This window comes from Peromyscus maniculatus, chromosome 10, assembly GCF_049852395.1.
Source record: "Peromyscus maniculatus bairdii isolate BWxNUB_F1_BW_parent chromosome 10, HU_Pman_BW_mat_3.1, whole genome shotgun sequence".
NCBI lineage: Eukaryota > Metazoa > Chordata > Mammalia > Rodentia > Cricetidae > Peromyscus > Peromyscus maniculatus.
Genome location: NC_134861.1, coordinates 1,907,501 through 1,929,821, shown reverse-complemented (window position 1 = coordinate 1,929,821; position 22,321 = coordinate 1,907,501). Strand labels below are relative to the sequence as shown.

General features: G+C 50.2%; 1 long non-coding RNA gene across 1 annotated transcript; it reads right to left on the bottom strand.

Moving 5' to 3' along the window:
• Positions 1–651: 651 nt before the first annotated feature.
• Positions 652–21,053, bottom strand: LOC121832736 (uncharacterized). The gene is made up of 3 exons (XR_006076437.2): positions 19,687–21,053; positions 1,011–1,125; positions 652–734 (listed from the first exon to the last, which is right to left on the bottom strand). It is a non-coding gene; the product is annotated as an uncharacterized LOC121832736 (long non-coding RNA).
• Positions 21,054–22,321: the final 1,268 nt, after the last annotated feature.

The window sequence follows — 22,321 nt, the reverse complement described above, 5'->3', positions numbered from 1 at the left end:
TGTGGAGCAAAATCAAGTCTCCCTCCCCTGTGGTGACAGGACTCATGTGTCAGGTACCAGAAAGAAAACATGCAACGTGGCAAACAGCTGGCCTGAGCTGCCTTTTAGAGGGAAATAGTGAGGAAGTTCCGCTCTGATGGTAACATCCCAAACATTGTGGAGACCACCAGACAGAGTACAGCCAGGACCAGGAAGTGGTGGCCAGCAGTGGCTCTTAGCTCTGATTTGATCTGAGCCAGAACTCCCTGCCGGGTCTGCCAAGTGGGGCTCTCAAATAATACACCACCGGCTCCCGGGAAAGTCTGTGTTAACCCACAACTAAAAAAATATAATCTAGCTTCTCTTAGAGAAGTCAGGGCAGTCTAGGATCACATATGACTGGGGAGAGGGAGGGAGGGAGGGAGGAAGGAAGTCTAGTTTGGAGAGAAAGCAGGGCGTGAAAGGTTCCTTGTGGGGTACCACTGCCATTAATTTTTAATGCTCTAAAGGAAAAAAAAATTGTGGCTCAGGAATCAGAAAGCTGTCGTTAGTGGGAAAGTGGCGGAGAATTTCCGAATTAATGTGGAAGTTAGGCAGAGCCAGAGGACCAGTAAGGAAGCAGGATCGATGGCTTCTGTCGCAGTGATAAACACCACCACCCAACACCTTGGAGAGGAAAGGGTTTATTTCAGCTTGTGGGTCCAGAAACACAGTCTATCATGAATAAAGTCAGGGCAGGAACTCGAAACAGGAACCTGGAGGCAGAAACAGAAACAGAAGCCATGGAGGAGTGCTGCTTACTGGCTTGCTCCTTATGGCTTGCTCAGCCTGCTTTCTTATAGCACCCAGGACCACCTGCCTTGTTTTCCTCCCACATCCTAATCCTAATTTCTTTCTATGATGTCATGATGTTCAGATTCTCCACTCAAGTGCCCCCCCACCTTGCTCCCCCCGCAACTCCCTTTTGCTGGCAGGATTCAGTGACTTCTTCCCAGGTCCACATCCAGGCACTGGGCTACACCCAAACTCACAGACACTGAGGGCAGAGCCTGGTGAATTGTTTTCAGGAGAGTTGAACTGGAACTTTTCCAGGCTTCTGGTATGCTAGGAAGTGAATCAACGATATCAGGTCCCGATTGCTGAATCCTGTAAATGGAACCATGCAGATTTGATTAAGTTAAGGGTCCAGGAGTAGCGGGGGGGGGGGGGGGGGGGGGGGGGGCTTAGATGTAATCATGGGTCTCCTTCTGGAGAGAGAAGCAGGAGGTTTGGACCACATAGAGAGGAAGATGAATCTGGGACAAAGAGAGGTCAGAGATGCTATACTTGGAAGGATGTGGTGGCAACTGGCCACCACTGGAAGCTGGGAGAGGCAAAATGACTTCTCCTTAGTGACAGCCCAGTGATAGCGACTTCAGAGGGTTAGCTCCAGAATAGTGGCAGGTACATCTCAGTGGTTGGAAGCCACCAAGTTATCACAAGGCAACCACAGGAAGTGAACAGTCAGTGATAACATGGCCAGGATTATGGCCCTGTGGTACCTGGTACCCAGCCAAGTTCCCATAGATAAGCTTGGGTGTGAAAATTCTGGTCTTTCACAAGGATGGCCTTGGGGAGAGTGTGGTCAACCCCTTGGCATTTAAACAGACATTCATGAAATGAAAGACTCAGTGCCCACAGGATAAGCCAGCAGTGCTGAGCACTGTGGCTGGCCCCTGAGTGACCAGGTGAAATGTTTCAGAGACTTACCATATGCGGTGGTTTGAAAGAAAATGGTGCCATAGGGAGTGGCACTATTAGGGGGTGTGGCTTTGTTGGAGTAGGTGTGGCCTTGGAGGAAGTGTGTCACTGTGGGGGAGGGCTTTGAGGTCTTCTGTGCTCAAGCTACGCCCAGTACACAGTTCACTTCCTGTTGCCTTTAGATCAAGATGTAGAACTCTCGGCTCCTTCACTAGCAACATGTCTGTCTGCATGCCACCGTGCCCTGCCTTGATGATAATGGAATAAACCTCTGAAATTTCAAGCCAGCCCCAATTAAAGGCTTTCCTTTATAAGAGTTGCCATGGTCATGGTGTCTCTCTACAGCAATAGAAACCCTAAGACACCATATCCATCCCCATAGCCTGAATCTGGGGCTTTTAGCCCTATGGTTGATAGAGGTAACACATGGAGGAGGACAGAGTTGACTAGTTACATCAGCACCCGATGAGCTAGGCCCAGGAATCTTTGATATATAGGGCCACTGTACTGGCTAGTTTTGTATCAACTTCACACAGGGTAGAGTCACCTGGGAAAAGGGGCCTTCAAATGATAAAATGTCCTACCAGATTGGTCTGTGTGTCGGGCATTTTCTTAATTAGTGATTGATTTGGGAGGGACCAACTTATTGTGAGTGGGCCACCCCGAGGGAAGTGGTCCTGGGTTCTATAAGAAATTAGGCTGAGCAAGCCGTGAGAGCAAGCCAGTAAGCAGTACTCCCCCATGGCCTCTGCATCACCACCTGCCTCCAGCTTCCTGCCCTGCTTGAGTTCCCGTCCTGACTTCCTTCAGTGATTGAACTGTGATGTGGAACTAAAACCTAAACAGACCCTTTCCTCCACACGTTGCTTTTGTTCATAGTGTTTTATCACAGCAGTAGAAACCTCACTGATACAGACCCTTCACCCACGACTGCCAAGCCAGCTGGTCATGTGATCTGTCACCATGCCAGCAGCGTCACGGCTTTTAGAGTAGAAACGCAGAGCCCAGCCCTAGACCCCCCAGCTCAGGGCTTCACTTTAACGGGATGCCTGTGAGACCTGGAGACATCATTGTAGGCAGGAGGCCGTCATTCCACATCATTCTTGGGGAGCATGTCCTCCCAACCCCAGAGACTGGGCTGCATTCCACGGGAGTCCTGGGAACAGGTGCATGTGATCACCTTGAACATGTAGCCAGTCCTGGGGTTTTCCCGGTCATGCTAAGCTCACCCCCCTCCCCAGTTCCATTGTGCAGGCTTCCCAGGCTTTGGCTACATCAGGCTGTTTTGCTGTTTGGGCTCCAAGGATCTTCCTGACACCCTGTAACCTCTCTGTCCCCCTGTCAAAGATGGAGGTTCCTAAGGGTCGCACTGCGCAGCTGCTGAATGGCAGAGCCCCTGTGTCCCCGTCCTCCGCTCCCCCGCCTTCTAGCACGGCCGGCCGTGGGCAGCTTCCCCCACGCCCCTTTTCATCTTTCCTTCATTCACCCAAGCGGCACCCACTCCGCTGTCTTCTGGGAATCACAGTACAAGCAGTGGGAGTTTGAGTTGGTGATGGTCACACGGCTCGTGTCACAGGGCTGTGAGCTACGTCAGGCCCACGACTACCAACACCTCCACCATCCCCAGTGTGCGCACACACACCCCATTGTCTCTCCGCGCTCTGAACCTCTGTGTGAGTCTGAGTCGTGATTTACCCACCTCCGAAGGCAGAGAGCGACAGCCAACCGCGTACCACCGCCTGCCAGTGAGTCACCCGATGCCTTGGGAAGTTTCACGCGGGGAGAGTGTGGGAGAACCACGAGAAGGGCGAGGCCCCTCGGAGGAGGAGGACCGTTGTCTGAGGATGTCTGCTCCCAGGCAGCCCACTGAGTCACCACGTCGAAACAGGTGACTTCCTGTGCCCAGGCCCTTACCGACATCGTGTGTAACGGGAAGAGTGACCATGGACGTGCATACGAGCCTCATGCTTCAGGGGTGGCGGTTCACGTCCCAGGCTGTCACGGAGGTAGACACAGCAGCAGTGGCACTACAAACTGAGCATGCCAGAGTACCCAGCATGGTGTGTCCTTGTGTCTGCCTTGTCATCAGAAGAAGCAGGAAGGCTACAGCCACTTAGACAACCACGGCTGTGCTCCATAGGCCTCTCTGCTACTAAGGCAGGAGTGTGAGGGTCTGAGGCACCCTCCCCCTCACCCCTACCCCCCAAGGGGTCAATTGACCAGCTAGAAATAGAAGAACTGGTTAGCCTGGGGGGTCTGGGCAGAGCCAAATGAGAAAAAAGTTGGTGGCGGAGATCCCTGATGGGAGATGGTTTGCCTTCAGGGGTGAGCATCAGTCAGGGAAGGCTCCCAGGAGGAGGTGCTGACTCCATTCCTCCCCCATTTGACCTCTTCCTCCTCTGCTTTTTAATGAACTTCATTGTTTGGAGAGGTTTAAGCTTCACAGCAAAATGAAGCAGAAAATCCTGGACATCACATTACCCCTCCCTCTCTCTGACCAGTCTCCCCTACTGTGGACTTCCAGCTCTCAGCAGTACCAGCAGGTCATTATCTCCCTGGAGCTGGACCTTACCTCTGGGATCTCGGTCCTGGATGCTCTCTGGGTTTAGACAAAGGGACCAGGAAGGCTCGGGAAGAACGCATCACTGGCCTAGACATCTAGTCTGTCCACTGTTCCTTTGTCCCCACTGTTCTCTTGGCCTGGATGTCAGGAAGCTGGTGTTGGGCAGCAGCCCAGTGGCCAGCTCTCTCTTAGCGTCTGTCACTAGATGCGCCCCTCATGGCTCCATGGTTCTTTCTCCCCTAGTGATGAGTGACATTTCCTTGTCATCCTTCACCCAGTCACAGCTCAAGGCATCTTGGTTTTCAAGAGCAATTGCCTTTAAATCAGGTGGCTGAGCCTGGACAGGGACATCAGTAAGTCTGGCCCATGAGGTGCCCTTAGACCTGCAGAAATCCCATGATCCTCTCTGAGCACCCCTCAATAGACTCTGGGCTGTGGAGTTGACCCAGTACAACATCAGACATGTGATCTGCCAGTGCTGGTGTTCTGTAGTCACTCCAGGGGTCAGTGGCTCCTCTCCCTGAGCCGTACCCAATAGCTCATTTAATCCACAGGACAGCCTCGGGAAGAGGATGCTGTTCCCAACACAGAGCAGGAAGCCACAGCTGTGAGAGGTTAAAAGGTATGCCCAGAGCCACTATGGACACCTTCTGGGTCCAAGCGTTCCCAAACCCTGTTGCAACATGCCCCACCCTCAGTGTTCAAAACCCAACAGGTGTGCCCGGAACATTTCCTGTGGCTCCAAAGAAGAGACGCTAAGAACATCTCACACACCCAGGCTGCAGGTTGGAGGCGGTGCACGGCACCCACCCCTACTTCTGCTGTGAAGCGCTTTCAGCCCCAAGTCCCCACTGTCATCCTTACAAAGCCCAGGGCTGGTGGGAGGGGAACGCCTTGTTCTATGGAGCAGGAAACAATAGAGGAAAATCTTCGGCAATGCAGAACTTCAGATTTGAAGAGGAACTGAAAATTGCCCAATTCAGAAGCCTTCCAAACTTTCAACACCCTCAAGGCTCAGCAGCAGATCGCTTAGACCTGCGGAGACATGGGGGAGAGGGTGAGAAGTTTCGGATGTTGGCAGGAGCCTTGTGGACAGTTGAGATGTGACCTTGGATACTCTCTGAGTCCTTCATATAGCCTTCATATATGCTGTCAGATGTGTGTAGATACGGCAGAGATTTTTCTCCCACTGTGCATTCTGTCTCCACTCTGTTAATTGTCTCTTTGCTGCGCACAAGCTTTTAAAGTTCCTGTGATTATTCCCTAGGCATTTGGAGTCCTTTTCAGAAAGCCTTTGCCGGTGCCAAGATCTTAAAATATTTTCCCTTTGTTTTCCTATAACAGCTTCAAAGTTTGAGGTCTTCCGTTAAGGTTGCCAGTCCATTTGAGATTGATTTTTGCACAGGGCGAGAGACAAGGATCTAGTTTCACCCTTTCCGTGTGGGTGTCCAGGTTCCCTGCACTTGGATCGAAGGGTCTCTCTTTCCTTACACCTGTCTTTGGCCTCTTCCTCAAAAATCAGGTGGCTGGAGCTTCGTGGGTTTGTTTAGGTCCCATGTCTGTTGGCCTACTTGTTTGCATCTGTGATGGTGCCATGCTGTTTCTGTTACTGTGGCTCTGTAGTATAACTTAAATATAGATATTGTGGTACCCTTAACACTGCTCTTTTTGCTCAGGATTGCTTTGGCTATTCAGAATCTTAGGTGTTTCCATTTGAATTTCATGGTCTTTTTTTGTTCCGTGTGGTACAGAATGACGTTGGAATTTTGATGGGGAGTATTGAATCTGAGTGTTGCTCTGTAATATAGCTGTTTTCACAATATTAATTCACCTGGTCCATCTGTGAACATGGGAATTCTTCCCATCTTCTAGGCGCTTTTGCAGTTTTTCTCCTTCAGTGTCTAAAAACTTAATTGTAAAGATCACACAGCCCTAACCTTGGGTGTGTAGTTTTTGAGAGTGTTGTGAATGGAAGAGTTTTTCTGTTATTTTTTAACATGTCCAGTGTTGCTATTCCTAATGATTGTTGGCTTTTCATGTTGATTTTGTATCTACTTTACCAAATCAATTTATCAGGTCTAAGGGTTTTCTGATATGATCTCTAGGCTAACTAGATTTTATTTTAATTAAAAAAAAAGTGTGTGTGTGTGTGTGTGTGTGTGTGTGTGTGTGTAGAAGGACACAAGGCCTCCATGCTCATAGACAGCGATGGAGAAACCAGAATTGTTAAACATACAGGATTTTTCTTCAACAGAAGGGATGCACATACCCGTTTTCCATCCAGAAGCCTAGGAGGGATGCTGTTTAACGGTCTGGTGATCTTTTACTATCTGTAGATCCAGGTCTCACCTGAATAACCCATTCTTATGAAAGAGGTCCCATGTACTTTGCCAAAGAGTTTGCTATTACAAACCCTTCCTCCCTAGACCCTTCCCCTGAGCCCTGTTTCTCAGTCAGTAGAACCCATTCTTACGGGAGAGGTCACAAGTGACTTGCAAAGGAGTTTTCATGTAGCCATGCCTGGAGCTTTATTGTGATAATTGTCGTGAGGAAACCCTTCTCCAAAGTTGTGCTGTGTTTAAATATGTCAAAAACAAACCGCTTGGGCTCAGACTCCCGGCCTGGCTAACTAAGCCATGATGAACCGGTTTTCTTCTTGCTTCCTGCGGTTTGTTTCTCTGCCAAGTCGCAGGAACCCCCACAGTCAGGCTTGGTGGCCAGTGCCTTTGCCTGCGGAGCCATCTTGTTGCCCCCCTTCCCCCACATTAACTTCCGAGACACCTGGCTTTGCAAAACCGTTATCTAAACTGCTTCACTTTCGCTACTCTGTGTCTCCAGTACTCTTGTTATGAACGGAGACTCCTATTTCTCACAATGAACCCTTCGCATGCCCTTTGTGTCCACGGTTCCCTCTGCCTGGATGCTGTTCCCTAAGCCCACACAACCCCAGCCCCCCTCCCCAATTTCATGTTTCTGACACATGAGTCACCTCCTGAGGCTTTCCCTGACCACCACATGGGACCCTGCCTGTCCTCTAATCTGCCCTTCTGGGTGCCACAGGCTCACTCCTGGGACGTTGTCTGCCTGCCTTTCACACAAACAGGAGCCCATTACTGGGCAGACATGTTAGGACCATGGGCAGCCCCTATACCCGATCTTTCTCTGCTGGAGAGGCCAACACACTGCCCTGGCAGCTGCTCCTGGAAGGGTTGGTGAGTTCTGACTGCTCCAGTCCAGGGCCCTTGGATAAAGCAACAGCATTGGGGTACAGCTCCTGGCTTTTAGACAGTTGGGTTCTGTTCCTTGCTCTACCATAACTGACCCACAGGGACTTAGGCTATGGCTGTTTCCTTCTCTGGGCCTCAGTTCCTCCATCTTTGAATGGCTAGGTGGATTTCCTGCTTCATTCTATGCTTCCCTACTGAGGTTCAGAGTCTTTGCAGCAAAGAGACCAAAGTGCTGTTGCTTCTAGAGGATTGGAAAATTTCACACCCAGGAATGCAGAACCCCAATTTCAGCAAGCCCCAGGTCTCCGAGGGTAGATCACAGGCAAGGAGTATGTTCTACTTATGGACATAGCGGTGTAGAGCCATATTCCATTTCCCTGGAAAGTTCTGGGGCCTAGCACAAAAGGTTGAAGAAAAGAATGACCCCCACAGTCTGACCCTCAGCCTTGGAACCGGAAGGGACTCTGGGAACCTTGCAGCCCAAATATCTGTACATCGCGCATGGAGACACTCATCCCAGACAGGAGACAGGTCTTGGTCACAGTGGGAGCCACACAAGCACCAGGTGCCTAAGGCCTGGGCCCCTGGGCCCAGCATGTTGGCCTGTGCCCTGGGGTTTCCATGGTGGCAAGCAGCCTCTTAATTTTGATTGATATGCCCATTGCAAAGACTTTTCCAATGAAACACACTTTGTTGTTGTTGTTGTTGTTGCAGTTGGGCATAGGCTCCTGTACTGGGATCTAGGTGGAGAATCACGTTTTGAATTTGTTTTTCCTTTCCCACTGTCTGGCAAACCATTTATCTAATGCCTAGCTCTGGTGCCCCCCAGTGGCCATGTTGCAAACAGCAATAAGTGAAATTAAATTTTCGGAGCAGATGACTAAGGTTAAGTTCATTGTTCATTTCTTGCTTAGGGCTTCATGTCCACTGGGAATGTTATTAGGACCCGGATGCCAGCTCAGCAGACATGCGCGTGGGTGGAATTCTGCATTTATGACAAGCAACCAGTCAAGGTTCCGCGGGTCCTGGGGCACAGAGCCCACGAGTAGTGGGAGGAAGGCGGCTAGGGGTTTACACCCTGCCCTCAGGTGCAGGCGGGAGACACCTCCGTCTCTCCAGCTCTTGTCAGAAGAAGGGTAGAGCTGGGGCTCCCCTGGAATATATGCTGGGGAGGGCTAACTCCAAGCTGGAGCTCTCTCACCCACAGCAACACAAAGCAGACTCTTGAGGGGAAAAAGTGTGCTGAGGACCCCACAGCCCTGAGTTACAGTGCACAGAGCTTGATTAGTTTAAGGGACCCGGTTTAAAATAGCACAGGTCGCTTGTTCTGAGGGCAAGAGATCATGCTGGCAAGGATGTGGAACAGGACACTCTTCCCTTTATATTTGATTATTTATAGACCGTGATGGGGCAATATTAACGATGAGTGACACATGTCTTAGTTAGGGTTTCTATTGCTGTGAAGAGACACCACGACCACTGAAGGGGACTTCCGAAGAGTGGGGGCCCCCTCCCAGACCCTGAATTAAACCCAAACCACACCCAATCACCTGTTTTCACAGAGATCCTTTATTAAACAGGGAAGAAAAAAAAAAGTGGCTGCTTTCTGTCAGGCAGAGAAACAGCAGCAAATGACCTTGCAGGTGTGATTTTTAAGAAGAGAAGGAAGGGAGGTCTGTCTTAGAACGGGCTAGAGTGCAGTGGTGGAGGAGATAGAAGATGAAGGACAAGGGAAAAGAACAAGGAAGGGGGCGGGGTATTTGTCCTGGGGGATCAAAGGACTGCCTCTGGATAGGGAGGATCAGATGTGGCCCATAGAAAAATGGCAGTTTGTAAAGGTAAAGGGGGAAACCCCATGTTAGGATGAGGTGAGCCAAAGGGGACTTTTGATTGCTGGACTTCAATACTTTGATGGCTGGACCTTGGTAGTCAGTTTCAGGAGGAGGAAATGGCCAAATAAGGGAATAAACCTTGGTGGCTACCTTTAGGAATGTAATCTAATGGTTTTTAGCAAGGCAGAGGGAGTTGGGGAGAAGGGCAAGGCCTGCCAGAGTGGGCTAGTGTCCCTTCGACCACAGTAACTCTTATAAAGGAAAATATTTAATTGGGTCTGGCTAACAGTTCAGAGGTTTAGTCCATTATCATCACAGCCAGCAGCATGGTGGCACGCAGGTAGACATGGCGCTGGACAGGGAGCTGAGAGTTCGACATCCAGACCAGCAGGCAGCAGGAAGAGAGTGCCACAGTGGGCCTGGCTTGAGCATCTGAGACCTCAAAGCCAGCCCCCTAGTGACACACCTCTTCCAACAAAGCCACATCTACTCCAACAAGGTCACACCTTCTAATAGTGCCACTCCCTATAGGCCTATGTGGGCCATTTTCATTCAAACCAACACACAACATAAACATGTAAACGGTCCTAATTTGCTGCTGGTTGCTGTGAAAAATACCATGACCAAAAGCAACCCCGAAAGGAAAGGGTTTCATTCCTCTTAACACTTGCTGATCACAGCCCATCACTGAGGGAAGTCGGGGCAGGATCGCAAGCAAGAACCTGGAGGCAGGAACCTGAAGCAAAGAACACGAAGAAATGCTGCTTACTGGCTTGCTCCCCTTGGCTTTTTAACACAGCCCAGGACCGTCTGCCCAGGGTGACATCACCCACAGTGGGCTAGGCTCTCCGCATCAATCATTACTCATGAAAATGTCCTATGGAGGTGTGTTCTCAGTTGAGATCCCCTCTTCCCAGATGACCCTAGCTTGTGTCAAGTTGACAAAAAACTAGCCAGCACAAACTGAAAGACCAACATTCTGAGAAATCGTAGTTTGTGTACCAAGCGGCGTTTTTCCCTTTTCCGTTTTCATTTGTGTTTGGGTGCACATGTGTGCACATGCATGTTAAGGACCAAGCTTGATGTTGGGAGTCGTTCCCCATTGCTCGTCCAAGCCTTGTTCACTGAGGTAGGGACTCTCAATCAAACCCAGAGCTCTCCGATATGGCTAATCTTGCTAGCCAGCTTGCTCTGGAGAAGGCCCGTGTCTACTTTCCGAGAATGGAATTACAGACTGGCCGCTACACCCACCAGCATTTTTGTGGGTTCTGAGGATCCCAACTCTGATCCTCATGCCTGTGTGGCAAGCATGTGACCTCTGAGCCATCACCCAGGCCCAACATTTTATGCGTGTGTGACACATGAATGTTGAGTTTTTGCTGGTCACCATTCAGCAAGTTCACTTACAAGCTGTGATAGTTGGTCTTATCAACCTGGTGGGGTCTGGATCCGCCGGAGAGACACACTTCTGCGCATGTCTATGTGGCCATTCTGAGAGAAGATAACTAAGCGAGGGACATGGCTTCTAGGACATAAAGAGATCCAAGGAAAAGGCAAGGTGAGCCCACCTGTCCGGCTTCCCTTCTGGTTTTTGTGTCTACCCTGCTCCTGCCACTGCAGCCTCCATGCTCTGCGGATGTTAGACCTCTACCTCCACCCATGGACTGAGCACCAGCGGCTCTCCCGGAATCTTCCAGGCCTCAGTGACAGTTTGAAACTACTGAGGGATGCAGCAGATGTTGCTTCTCAGCCTCTCCAGCCTGTAGACAGCTGTGGGTGGACGGCTCAGACTGTGTCATGTAAGCCGATCCAATGCATCTCCTTTTATATCCACACATCCTACCCATCCTGCTCTTCTAGAGAACCCTGACCAGTACAGAGGTTTGCAGTGTTAATATTGTCAACTTGATGGAATAGTCAGTCACCTCAGAGACAAACATCTGGGCACTCTCTGAAGACGTTCCTAGATTGGGCTAATTATGAAGGTGGGACCCGCCCCAGATATGGGTGGCATCATCCCGTGTGCTGCCATCATGAACTGAAGGGAGCAAGTGAGGTGAGCACCAGCATTCATTTCTCTGCTTCCTGACATCAACATCAGACTGCCACATACATGGGTACACATGTACACATACACCTATAGACATGCAAAACATGTACACACACACACACACACACACACACACACACACACACACACACACACCTCATATAATTTTAAGTCTGAGCCGGGCGGTGGTGGCGCACGCCTTTAATCCCAGCACTCGGGAGGCAGAGGCAGGCGGATCTTTGTGAGTTCGAGGCCAGCCTGGGCTACCAAGTGAGTTCCAGGAAAGGCGCAAAGCTACACAGAGAAACCCTGTCTCGAAAAAACAAAAAACAAAACAAAACAGCCGGGCGTTGGTGGCGCACGCCTTTAATCCCAGCACTCGGGAGGCAGAGCCAGGCGGATCTCTGTGAGTTCGAGGCCAGCCTGGGCTACCAAGTGAGCTCCAGGAAAGGCGCAAAGCTACACAGAGAAACCCTGTCTCGAAAAACCAAAAAAAAAAAAAAAAAAAAAAAAAAAAAAAAAAAAAAACAAAACAAAACAAAAAAAAAAATTTTAAGTCTGGGTTCCACAGGAGGAAAATCACGTGGTATTTGTCTTTCTGAATCTGGCTTGTTCCACTTAACATAATTTTCCTGTCCCATTCATTTTTATGGAAATGGTTTCATTTGCATAAAATCCCACCAGTCACCTTGTGTTCTTTATCCATCTCTCCCTCTATTGGCCATCTAGATGACTTCCATTTCCTGGCTATCATGATAAGTGCAGCAATAGCCACGGGTGTCTGAGGATCTCTGCGGTGGGATCCAGCATCCTCCATGTAGATTCCTGTGAGGGGTCTAGCTGGATCATGTGGTACCTCTGTGTTCAGCTTTTGGAGAAGCTTTATGTTGATTCCCTTGATCGCTTTGCTCTGACTCTGTGCATACTTCCAGACCTCTGTCTCTGTCAAGTTCACTGTCTGCACCCTCAGTTCTGGTCTTGGCTTTGGCCCTAGTTCACACATAGTCACATCTGGGCCAGGCTTCCCGGATGGCGAGCCAGTGGTCTACCATGTTGTCAGGATGGGCTGAGTGTTAACCCCACAGGAACCTTCTCATCTCCCGGGATACCCACAGCTGCCATCACTATCACCAGCAACAACCCTGACCTGGTTCCCAGCCCTGACCAGCTGTCCCAGCTGCCATGTTTTCCGTGTGTGTGTGTGTGTGTGTGTGTGTGTGTGTGTGTGTGTGTGTGTGCACTCTGACGCCCCATTGTCACAGAACAAGTTCCAGATGGTGAGAGTGGAACATCTGACCAGGTCCCTGTAGGAATGACCCCTGTGCCCTGAGAGGCTGCCCCACCTGGCTGTGGTATACCCTCCTCATCCTGGCTCTCCTGGCATCAGGTCTCACACAGACCTGCAGCAGGCAGAGCGCCATGACCCTCTCAGGTTGCTGCTGATCTGCTAGAATAGAAAGAGGCCAGTGCTCAGGCTGGGGATTCCTAACGGCTTGGTTCCAAATGAGGTAATCAGACCAAGGGCTTCAGGGAAAGATGCCTGAATTAAAAATTGAAAATAATTTTTAATTTTTACATATTATTTTGACAGGGTCTCTGGCCTTCAATTTATCATGCAGCGGAGGATGGCCTTGAACTTCTGATCCTCCTGCTGCCACTGCTCAGATGCTGAGATTCCAGGGGTACACCACCACATCTGGTTTATGCGGTGGTGCCTATCAAACCCAGGACTTTATGCATGTTAGGTGAGCGCTCTTCCAGCTAAACTGCTCATCCCTGCTCATCCCACTGTCTGAAGCTGTGAGAGTACAGCTCATGGCCGGTGGAGGAAGTCTGCAATCAGTTTACTAAGTGGGGCCTGGCTGTTTAAAACATGGGATGAAAAAGCAGACAAATTGTCTGAGTCACTCTTGAGGAGGGCTAACCCTGTCTCACAGAGTTCAATGATTGCTCTGTGTCCAGGATCACCTGCGATGTCTGTTTCTTCCTGGGCCGTGGTACGAGATGTCTGAGTCACACCATGTCCCAGCTCAGCTCACTAGGGAACACACTGATCACCACTGAAGTGGGGTCTGCATTGCCTGGGAGTTTCCCACCCACACAGAGCACCCCTGGTCCTATTCTGTGCCTGTCACCCTGTCATTTGGTTTCCAGGGGGAACTTTAAGTGCATGCAGAGAAGCATGTCCCACCAAGGTCTGACCCTCGGGAATCCAGCCAGGAGTTCATCTGGTAGCTGATCAGTCAGGATTGTATGTCAATGTAGAGGTGTGGACTGCAGCCCACATTCCCGTCACCCCCTCTGTGTCTCTGGTCTCCCCAATCTTATCGAGTGGTCCTGACTTGACCTAGCCTCAATTCAACCCAAAACAGAGGACAAGGTTGGGGGTCCTGGGTAGGCCAGCTTCCTAGGTAGAATGTGTGGATCGATGCCTTGGGTCAAAGGGCTTAAGGTCCAGACTAGACGCTCAAATCCAAATCACAAGGTACATGGAATGGCATTGCCAGGAGGATCAGCATTAGGATCCCAGGAGAGAGTTGGCACTGGATACTGGGTATTGATGGTGCTGACATGCTAACTGCTCCGGCTTTATCACACCTGGGGCTGTCACACACAGGGCACACACTTTGCCCCAGAAACATGGGCAGTTGTTCCATGTCAATAAAAAAAGAAGTCAATGGACACATGCTCCCTGAAATATATCCCCTGATCATGCTCACAACACCGAAGGTGTCTGGGGAGATTTTGTCCTGAAATATACATGAGGAACAGGCTTGGATGCAGGCTGCTGGTACAAGGATTTCACTAGATAGAGGAACAACCATCATTTGCCAGGTGGTCCCCCATGAGGTTCACTTAAGGAAAGGAAATACAACTTGCCTGACTTGTTCCTGCAACCTGGGAGGAAAGGTCAGTACTCAGAAGGGCTTCCCCAGTACACAGACATGTTCCAGGCTCATTCAACCTACCAGATCTGTTTCCCCTCCATATAATATGCATAAAGCCACCTGCTCTCAGGCCTAAGGTCCCAGGTCCAGCCCCTCTCCTCTCCTGTCAGAAGGCTGAGAGGACAAAGAAAAGCTGTGGCTGGTTATGTGGCCATCCCTGGTCTATAGGACTCCAGGAAATATACTTTCATTACAGACTTGTATTAACCCTGAGGATAAAGAGAAAGCCATGCAGGCTTTAAGGGGGGAAAAAGGGGAATCTCAGGGTGGAAATCTGCATGAACCTCCCTTCTGTGGCCCAAGATACAGAGGACAAGGAGCAAAGTCACAGGACACAGATGTCTTAGGGTTTCTATTGCTGTGTTGAAAATATTATGACCAAAAATCGAGTTGTGGAAGAAAGGGTTTATTCAACTTACACTTCCATATCACTGTTCATCATTGAAGGAAGTCAGGACAGGAACTCAAACAAGGCAGGGACCTGGAGGCAGGAGCTGATGCAGAGGCCAAGGAAGAGTGCTGCTTATTGGCTTGCTTCCCATGGCTTGCTCAGCCCACTTTCTTATAGAACCCAGGACCACCAGCCCAGGCATGGAACCACCCACAATGGGCTGGACCCTCCCCCATCAATCACTAATTAAGAAAATGCCCTGCAGGAGGAGTTTTCTCAGTTGAGGTTCCCTCCTCTCAAATGACTTTAGTTTGTGTCACATTGATATAAGATTAGTCAGCATAACAAGGAAGGAAGCTGAGCCTTGAGGAAGGTCAACCTACATGACCTGACTGCAAACCTGGATCTCCAACCCCCATCCCCACACCGCCTCCTAGCTGTGATCCAAGCCACTTATCCCAGCCTCATAGTTAACTGTAGTTTTCAGAACCAGCTAGCCTGCCCTCTATGCCCTGTAGCCTCAGGATCACAGGCTGAAATGAGCAGGTGAAAGCTGAGATTAGGTTGTAGCCAGGCTATAATACAGGCTCTGACTGTGACGTTCCCTTTGGGTTGGCCTAACGTCCCTGATGCGGCTTGTTGTAGACACACAGGGCACAGATAGACCCTTCTGAGGTTTATTTTGTCTTTGGTCCAGGCTCCTTTCCTTTTTCTAAAACAGAAATCTGTAGAGGAAAGACTCCAAGATTGTCAGTGATACCAGAGCATGTGTGAGCCACAGCACACACCAGTGACAGTGTACCAACAGGGTTCTTTCCATGTGCCACATAGATGGCCTCTGCCCTGCCAGCCACTCTGCAGAGCAGAAATTATTGTGTCCTGAAAGCCCAGAAAGCTCTGGCCATTCGGCATCATCCTGTGGGTGTGGGAGCCACTAGGCACAGTCAGGAAGCAGTAACCAGGCTTAACTCGATAGGTTCACAGTGGACAGAGCCCACCTCAGCACAAGACACAGTGAGAAAGTGGATGGTCTGTTTTCCAGATAACTATCCCTGCCCCACGCCTCAGTTTCCATGCTTGTAGAATGAAGACCAAAGGTATGTACAACCTTGTGGGTTGCAGGGAGGATCCAGGGTGTTAATACTTAGTAATTCCTGAGAGCAGAGGCTGCTGTGGTACAAGGCTCTCCCCACAGAAGCCAGCCAGGGATAGAAGCCCTAGGTTCAAGCCCCTCCACCATCAATCTCATTTCTAGGTCCATCGGTCATGTGACTAAGCTCTCCTGTTGTTGGGTCTCTGTGCTATATGTGGAGGACATAGGGCTGAGCAAGACAAAACCCTGGCTGGGGAGGGTTACAAATGTCTGTGGTTCCAACATTTGGGGAACTGAGGCAAGAAGACAATCGTGAGTTTGAAGCCAGGATGGGCTGCCTAGTGAGTTCAAGACAAGCCATGGCTACAGAGGGAGGCTCTGTCCAGGAATCAGATGCTACCTTCCCAGGGCAGGAGATACTGAGTGAGTGAGGGGCCCAGCAGGCAAGCCACAAGGTGCTGTCATGAACAGGTTATCTGTGCTAGGGACAGGGGATCTGTTCAGGCCATACAATGGTCAGGATGGCAAGAGGGCAATCAGGAGCAGGAAGACAGAGCTCAGGTCAACCAAAGGCAAGGAGCCAGGTTAGGGACAATGTGTGCTAATGAGATAATGCTGCGTAGGGAGCCAGGCACCAGGTATACAGTAGACACTCAGCAAATACAATCTGATTCACAAACATGATAGACGCTCATTACTCCAATGCTGAGCTGTGTAGTTGTGGAAGGGAGGGACGTTCAGCACCTCGGAGAGCTCAGCCCTAGGCCGTTGACTAGAACCAGCCAGGATCCCCAGCCCCACCCCATTCCTGAATCTGAGTGTCATTTCCCACCAGCAGTGAATATTATTATCATTCTACACCACTGAAAAATGTCGTGGCTGGGTCACTGAATGGCACTGCTGAGATCCCAGTGCCCAGAACACACTCACAGCTTGCAGGAGCCAGCATTGCTGATGGAGACCCCCCCTTGGAACTGGGTCAGGTCTTCTCTTCCCCGGAGCACAAAGCCACCTCTTTTCTCCTCAGCTACTCCACCAGGTGGGGCTTTTGCGTCCTTGGAGAGAATAGTCTGTGCGTTTTACTCCCACCCTCCTTATTCCAATAGTCTAAATTAAAAAATCAAATTGGTGGAGCCTTTCCCTAGAGGCTTTCTCAGCCCTTTGTGTCAGCTTCCCATTAAGATAAAAATCCTTCCTGAGTGTTCCCTTCGCTTGCTCAGACACCATGGTTACTAGGACAAAGAGACCCGAGCGGGATGCAGAATAATTTTTTTTCTTTCTTTTTCCTTTTTGGTTGTTGTTCCTGTTGACTTTCTCATGCAGGGTGTATACCAAACAGCCTCTGGCCTACATAGAGCCAGGCAGACCGTGAGCTTGTTAGACAAAGGGCGTCTCCATGTGGACAGCACAGCCACCAGCTAGAGTGCCCCAGCAGAGAAGGAAAAGGAGAGAGTGCAGATCAAAGAGTGCAGATCTCTCATCTGGGATGGAAAGAAGATTTGAAAAGTGGTGCTCAACCTTGGACCATGAGGCAGTATGGTAAGGCTATCAGAGTAGTGAGCTAGAAGGGGTATGGTTATTTATTCCGATTGTGATCTTTGTATATGTTCTCAATTGTTTACATTGCTGTAATAAAACACTACCAAAAACAATATGTAGAGGCGAGGCTTTATTTCATCTTACAGCTAAATAATGCATCATGGAGAGAAGCCAAGACAGGAACTCAAGGCCGGAGCTTGAAACAGAAAACCACTGATTCGCTCTCAGGCTCACCTTCAGCTACCTTCCTCATCCAAGCCAGGCCAAACTTCCCAAGGATGGCACTGCCCACAGTGGGCCCTTCTACATCAATTGGCAATTAAGAAAATGCCTCACAGACATGCCCATAGGTCAATCCTGGGGAGGCAATTCCTCAGCCGAGATTCGCTCTTCCCAAGTGACTCTAGGTTGGTGTCAAGTTGACAGCTGAAGCTGACAGTGATACCACATGAGGGAGTCAGGCTTTAGCTAGTGCCTCATTTTTTGCTCACAAGAGGGCAGGAGGTAGAGGGTAGCATGTGCATAGCTCAGGTCAATTGGTTCACACATGATCATGGCTTGTCTCCCCAGCCACATGCATGATCTAATATGTAGATGGGAATACTAAGATGTGGGGAGACACAGTGGCCCAGAACCACACAGGTATGAAGTACCTATGCGAGGTTTGAACTCAAGTCTCTTGGCAGCCAGCCCAGGACCTGCCCACCATGCCCTATGCCACAGCTAGGCCCTTCATACTGAGCACTTCTCAAGGTAGCCTTCTCACAGGTGACCTCATCATGCCCATCCCATTATGAAGCCACAACACAGAAGCCAGTTCCCTGCCAATTGTTCTGAGAGTCTGAAAGAAGAGACTCTCCTCAGGAACTTCTGGAAAGAGCAAAGGCACAAACAGAGAAGGCCTGGTCTGGTCTTCGCTCACCTTTCTGTCCCCACACACCTGAGCTTAGGCAAGGCCCAGGAGTCCATTGCTGAAACTATGCTTTATGTTTTTATGGAATTCTGGGTTTGGGTTATAACTCAAGAGTATGGCTCAGAAGGTAAGGTTGAGGGGGTGGTGGGAAGGGCAGAGCCAGCCCCACCCTGGTCCAGCAGCATGTGATGATTTCCCTGGAGGCTGGGCTTCTCCTTCACACCTTCCAAACATCCAGTGAGTCTGCCCCTACAAACACTTTGCTGGACACTGGTACCCTAGGCATGCTGTTCTGAGCTTTTTTTTTTTTTTACTGCAAGTGTGTCTTAGTGGTCTCTTTGCCAGTGTACCCCAAGTATGTCTGCTGGAAGTGTCTGTACCACGATGACTGTGCCCATGAGTCACAGAGCATTTACAGCCCAGTGATAGGTACCAGAGATCAATCATGGTCTCCATGATATTGCATGTATGTGGTGAGCTTCCTAGGAATCAGGCTGCTGAGTCAAAGGGTGTGCCTGTGATATAGATGGTATGAAGATCCATAGCCCTCCTCAGTTTGACTTGATTTAGAATCACCATAGAAATCTATACGTGTCTATGGGTGTTTCAATGAGGGTAGTTCCAGATTGTGTAAACTGAGGTAGGAAGACCTACCCTAATGTTGGCAGTATCATCTCCTGAGCTGCGGTCCAAGACTGAATAAGAAGGATAAGTTGAGGTAAGCAGCAATATTCAACTCTCTCTGCTTCTTGACTATGGACACAGTGTGACCATTTGCTCCACACCCCTGCTACCAAGATTTCTCCACCATAACGACCTGTGCCCTGGAACTGGGCAAAACAGACTCTTTCTCTTGTGAGTGGCTTTTGCTGTGTATTTTGTCACAACCATAAGAAAAGCAACTTTGACAGATGGATTGGTGGAATGTTCCTCTCTCCATGGCTGCTCCCAGCAGTGGAGAACCCTCTCCCATAAGTACTCCCTGCCCCTGGGCCAGTAAGCATGCATGTGCCCTCTGCAGGTCCCACCACATTTGCCATAAAGGCCAGGCATCCCAGCCTGGCATCCGAGGCTCTAGAATGCCCAGCCCCACATCTGCACCCTAAAGTTCATCCAACCTGTGAAATTAGCTCTGAAAGTCAAGGATTAAAGAACAAAACAAAACAAACAAACCCAAACCAAACCAAAACAACGCCCCCTCCCCCAGCATGACCAGGCCCTTCAGATAGCCTCTCCCACGGAATCTTCTTCACACCTACTCCTTAACTATAGCAACACACAGCATGTCTCTTGGACAGAAGGAGACACAAGTTCATAGCTATAGTCGGGGAAGACAAATACTGCCCCCTGACCTGCTCTCCACGTCTCCCCAGGCACCTCACCGACAAATAAAGATCCTCTCCTTACTTACCACACCCCGGACTTTTACTCCAACAGGACCTGCCTGTATCTCCCCCAGTTTGATCCCTTCCCAAGGGCTCAAGCTTGGTGAGCACCAGGAAAGAGCACAGGTGGCTGGCTGCCCTTGGCCTGTCGATTCATTCTGTGGACAGACATTAGTATGAGGGTGTGCCAAGCCGTACACAGATGAGAGAGACAGCAGTGGGCAAAGCAATGTGGCCTGAAGAAGGTAGAATACAGTAAATGGTCAATTGACCAAATACACTTTTTTTAATTTTGGGTAAACAGGGACCCTCAAATGCCCAAGACCACCAGTGCTGCCGGCCTGCCTGGAGCCCAGGCCTGTAGAGCAGCCGGACAGTGCAGTGGCCACACCTTACGATAGGACAGTATAGCTTAAGTCAGTGCTGCCACCTACCAGTCACATCTTGTTTTTCACCTGGGAGGAGGGGCTGCCAAGAGGGAGCCACTAAGGACAACTTGGTTCTTGCCATGCCTGTGCCCAGCAAGCAGGCAGTACAAGGGATGTCACTCTAAGTTACACCCCACGGTACACGGAACCATTCAATGTGGGCGGAGCAGCTGGATAAAGGTAAATTCCGGAGAGAAATCACATCTTTCCAACGTCAATTTCAGCATCCGCACGGTTGGCTTGGGAGGCAGAACGGTATCCACGTGGGTTCCAATCCAGGTGCAAGGTGCTGGACATCTTTTTAAAAAAACGCGTTTGGGTCAAATCCCTGTGCCAGGACGCCGTGGGCGTGCCACGAAACAGCCAAGCATCGCGCGTCACTGCCCTCCCCAAGCAGTGGCGGTACCCGTCCTGTGGCCGGCCTGGCAGCAGGCCATCTCGCACCCGCCTTGTCCCTTTCAGCACCAGGCGGCGGACAGCTCCGGCGCCCTAGAAGCTCCTGAGCTAGGTAACTTCTGCATGGAGTTCCTGGAGCCAAGGACCGGGATAAGTACATGAGGCTAATCACGTGCCAGGGCCTGGGAACCATTTGGGGTGCCTTGTCCCTTCCGGAGGACACCTCATTCCCGGCCTCGGGAAGTCTGGCTCTCGCGATAGAGGCGGCACAGGACCAAATCCTGCGGCTGATTTTGGCTGCTGTCCGGCTGCACGGGTTCCGGTGGGCATTGCCCTGCAGAGGGAAGTCCGCAGTCTCCTGCTGTGGTCCTGGGGCGTGGTCACTCCGGGTTCGAGCTCCCGAATTTGGAAGAAGCTTAAGTGGGCGGGGCTGAGGGCCTGGAAGCCCCGCCCCATCCGGCGTGGGCCTGGATGCTAGCAGATCTCCCGGGCTGCCAACAGGGAGCTGTCTCGAGAAGTCTCTTTTCTAAATTATTTATACGTCTTTTTATATTTCCTGATCTCATAAGAATACGTGCTACATGATCGCTGGTGGTGGAATTAAAGCTCAGAGCAGAGTCCTTGTGCTTATCTTGTTAATGCTTTGGTGTACCTCCTCAATATTAAAGAAACGATAAAATTTAAATGACAGTTTAAACACTTGGAACAGCAAGCTCTCCTTCCACTGCCCCCCTCCAAAGGCATCCCTGCTGTGTTTGCGTATTAATGTCCAGCTTGTGTTAGGTGACCGTAAAGTAACCTTGGGTTCTTAGGCTCTTTGTGTACGTTTCTGCGCTGCCTATATCAAGGTAACGTCCCTGTAGCTCAACAACCTGGGATCATCTCTGCGGATAGATCTCAGGCTGGTGCCTTCACGTCTCTAGGGGCTCCGTCTCGATGCCGCTTAAGTGGGGATAATAACCGTGCCTGTTAAATAAGAGGATTTGGGGATTTGTGTGCACACTCTTCAAGTGTGAGTGTGGGAAGAGCACAGCAAGTGCCTTAGCTGTTGTGACCGAGGACTTCTGCGGATGTCAGAACTAATGGGCTTGTGTTCTGGCTTGGAGAGGAAGTGTCCTCCAATGATTCTTTTGTTGTGACTGGGTAGGAAGCAGCACTGTTCAGAGGTGGGCCTCTAGGATGGGATTGGCTTATGAGGGCTCTGACTGTTAATGGACTTATTCCTTCATCGTGTTATAGTTTGATGGCCATATTGGGAAGGGTGAAAATGAGAGCGTGTGGCTGAGGTGGGGGAAATGGGTCCGTGGGCAGATTTCCTGGGAGAGCAGCTGTATCTTCAGCCCCTTCCTGTGACCTTCTGCTTCCTGGCTGCTACGAGGTAAGCAGCTTTCCATCCTGCTCCTTCTGCCATGATGTCCCACCCCACCACAGTTCTTAAGGTTAGGGGAGCCAGTCAACCATGAGCCACAATGAAGAGTTCAGTTGAGTTGAGGCAGGTATGGTGGTGCATGCCTCAGCTACACAGCAAGTTTGAGGCCTGCCTGGGCTACTTGAAACTCTACCTCAAGACAAACAAGATCAAGCTGATTTTCAAGTAACTATGTGATCTGATGGAAGAAAACCAGACATTCTTTAAAGGAAGAAAGCAAAAAGTGCACTCTGCAAATAAACCATAAGGCTGGCACCCATCAAAAACTCCTAGACAAGTATGGGAAGAGGAGAATGTGAACAGAGGGCTGGGTAGTTCTTACCCAGCATGCATAAAATCCTGGGTTTGCTGGGCGGTGGTGGTGCACACTTTTAATCTTAACACTCAGGAGGCAGAGGTAGGCAGATC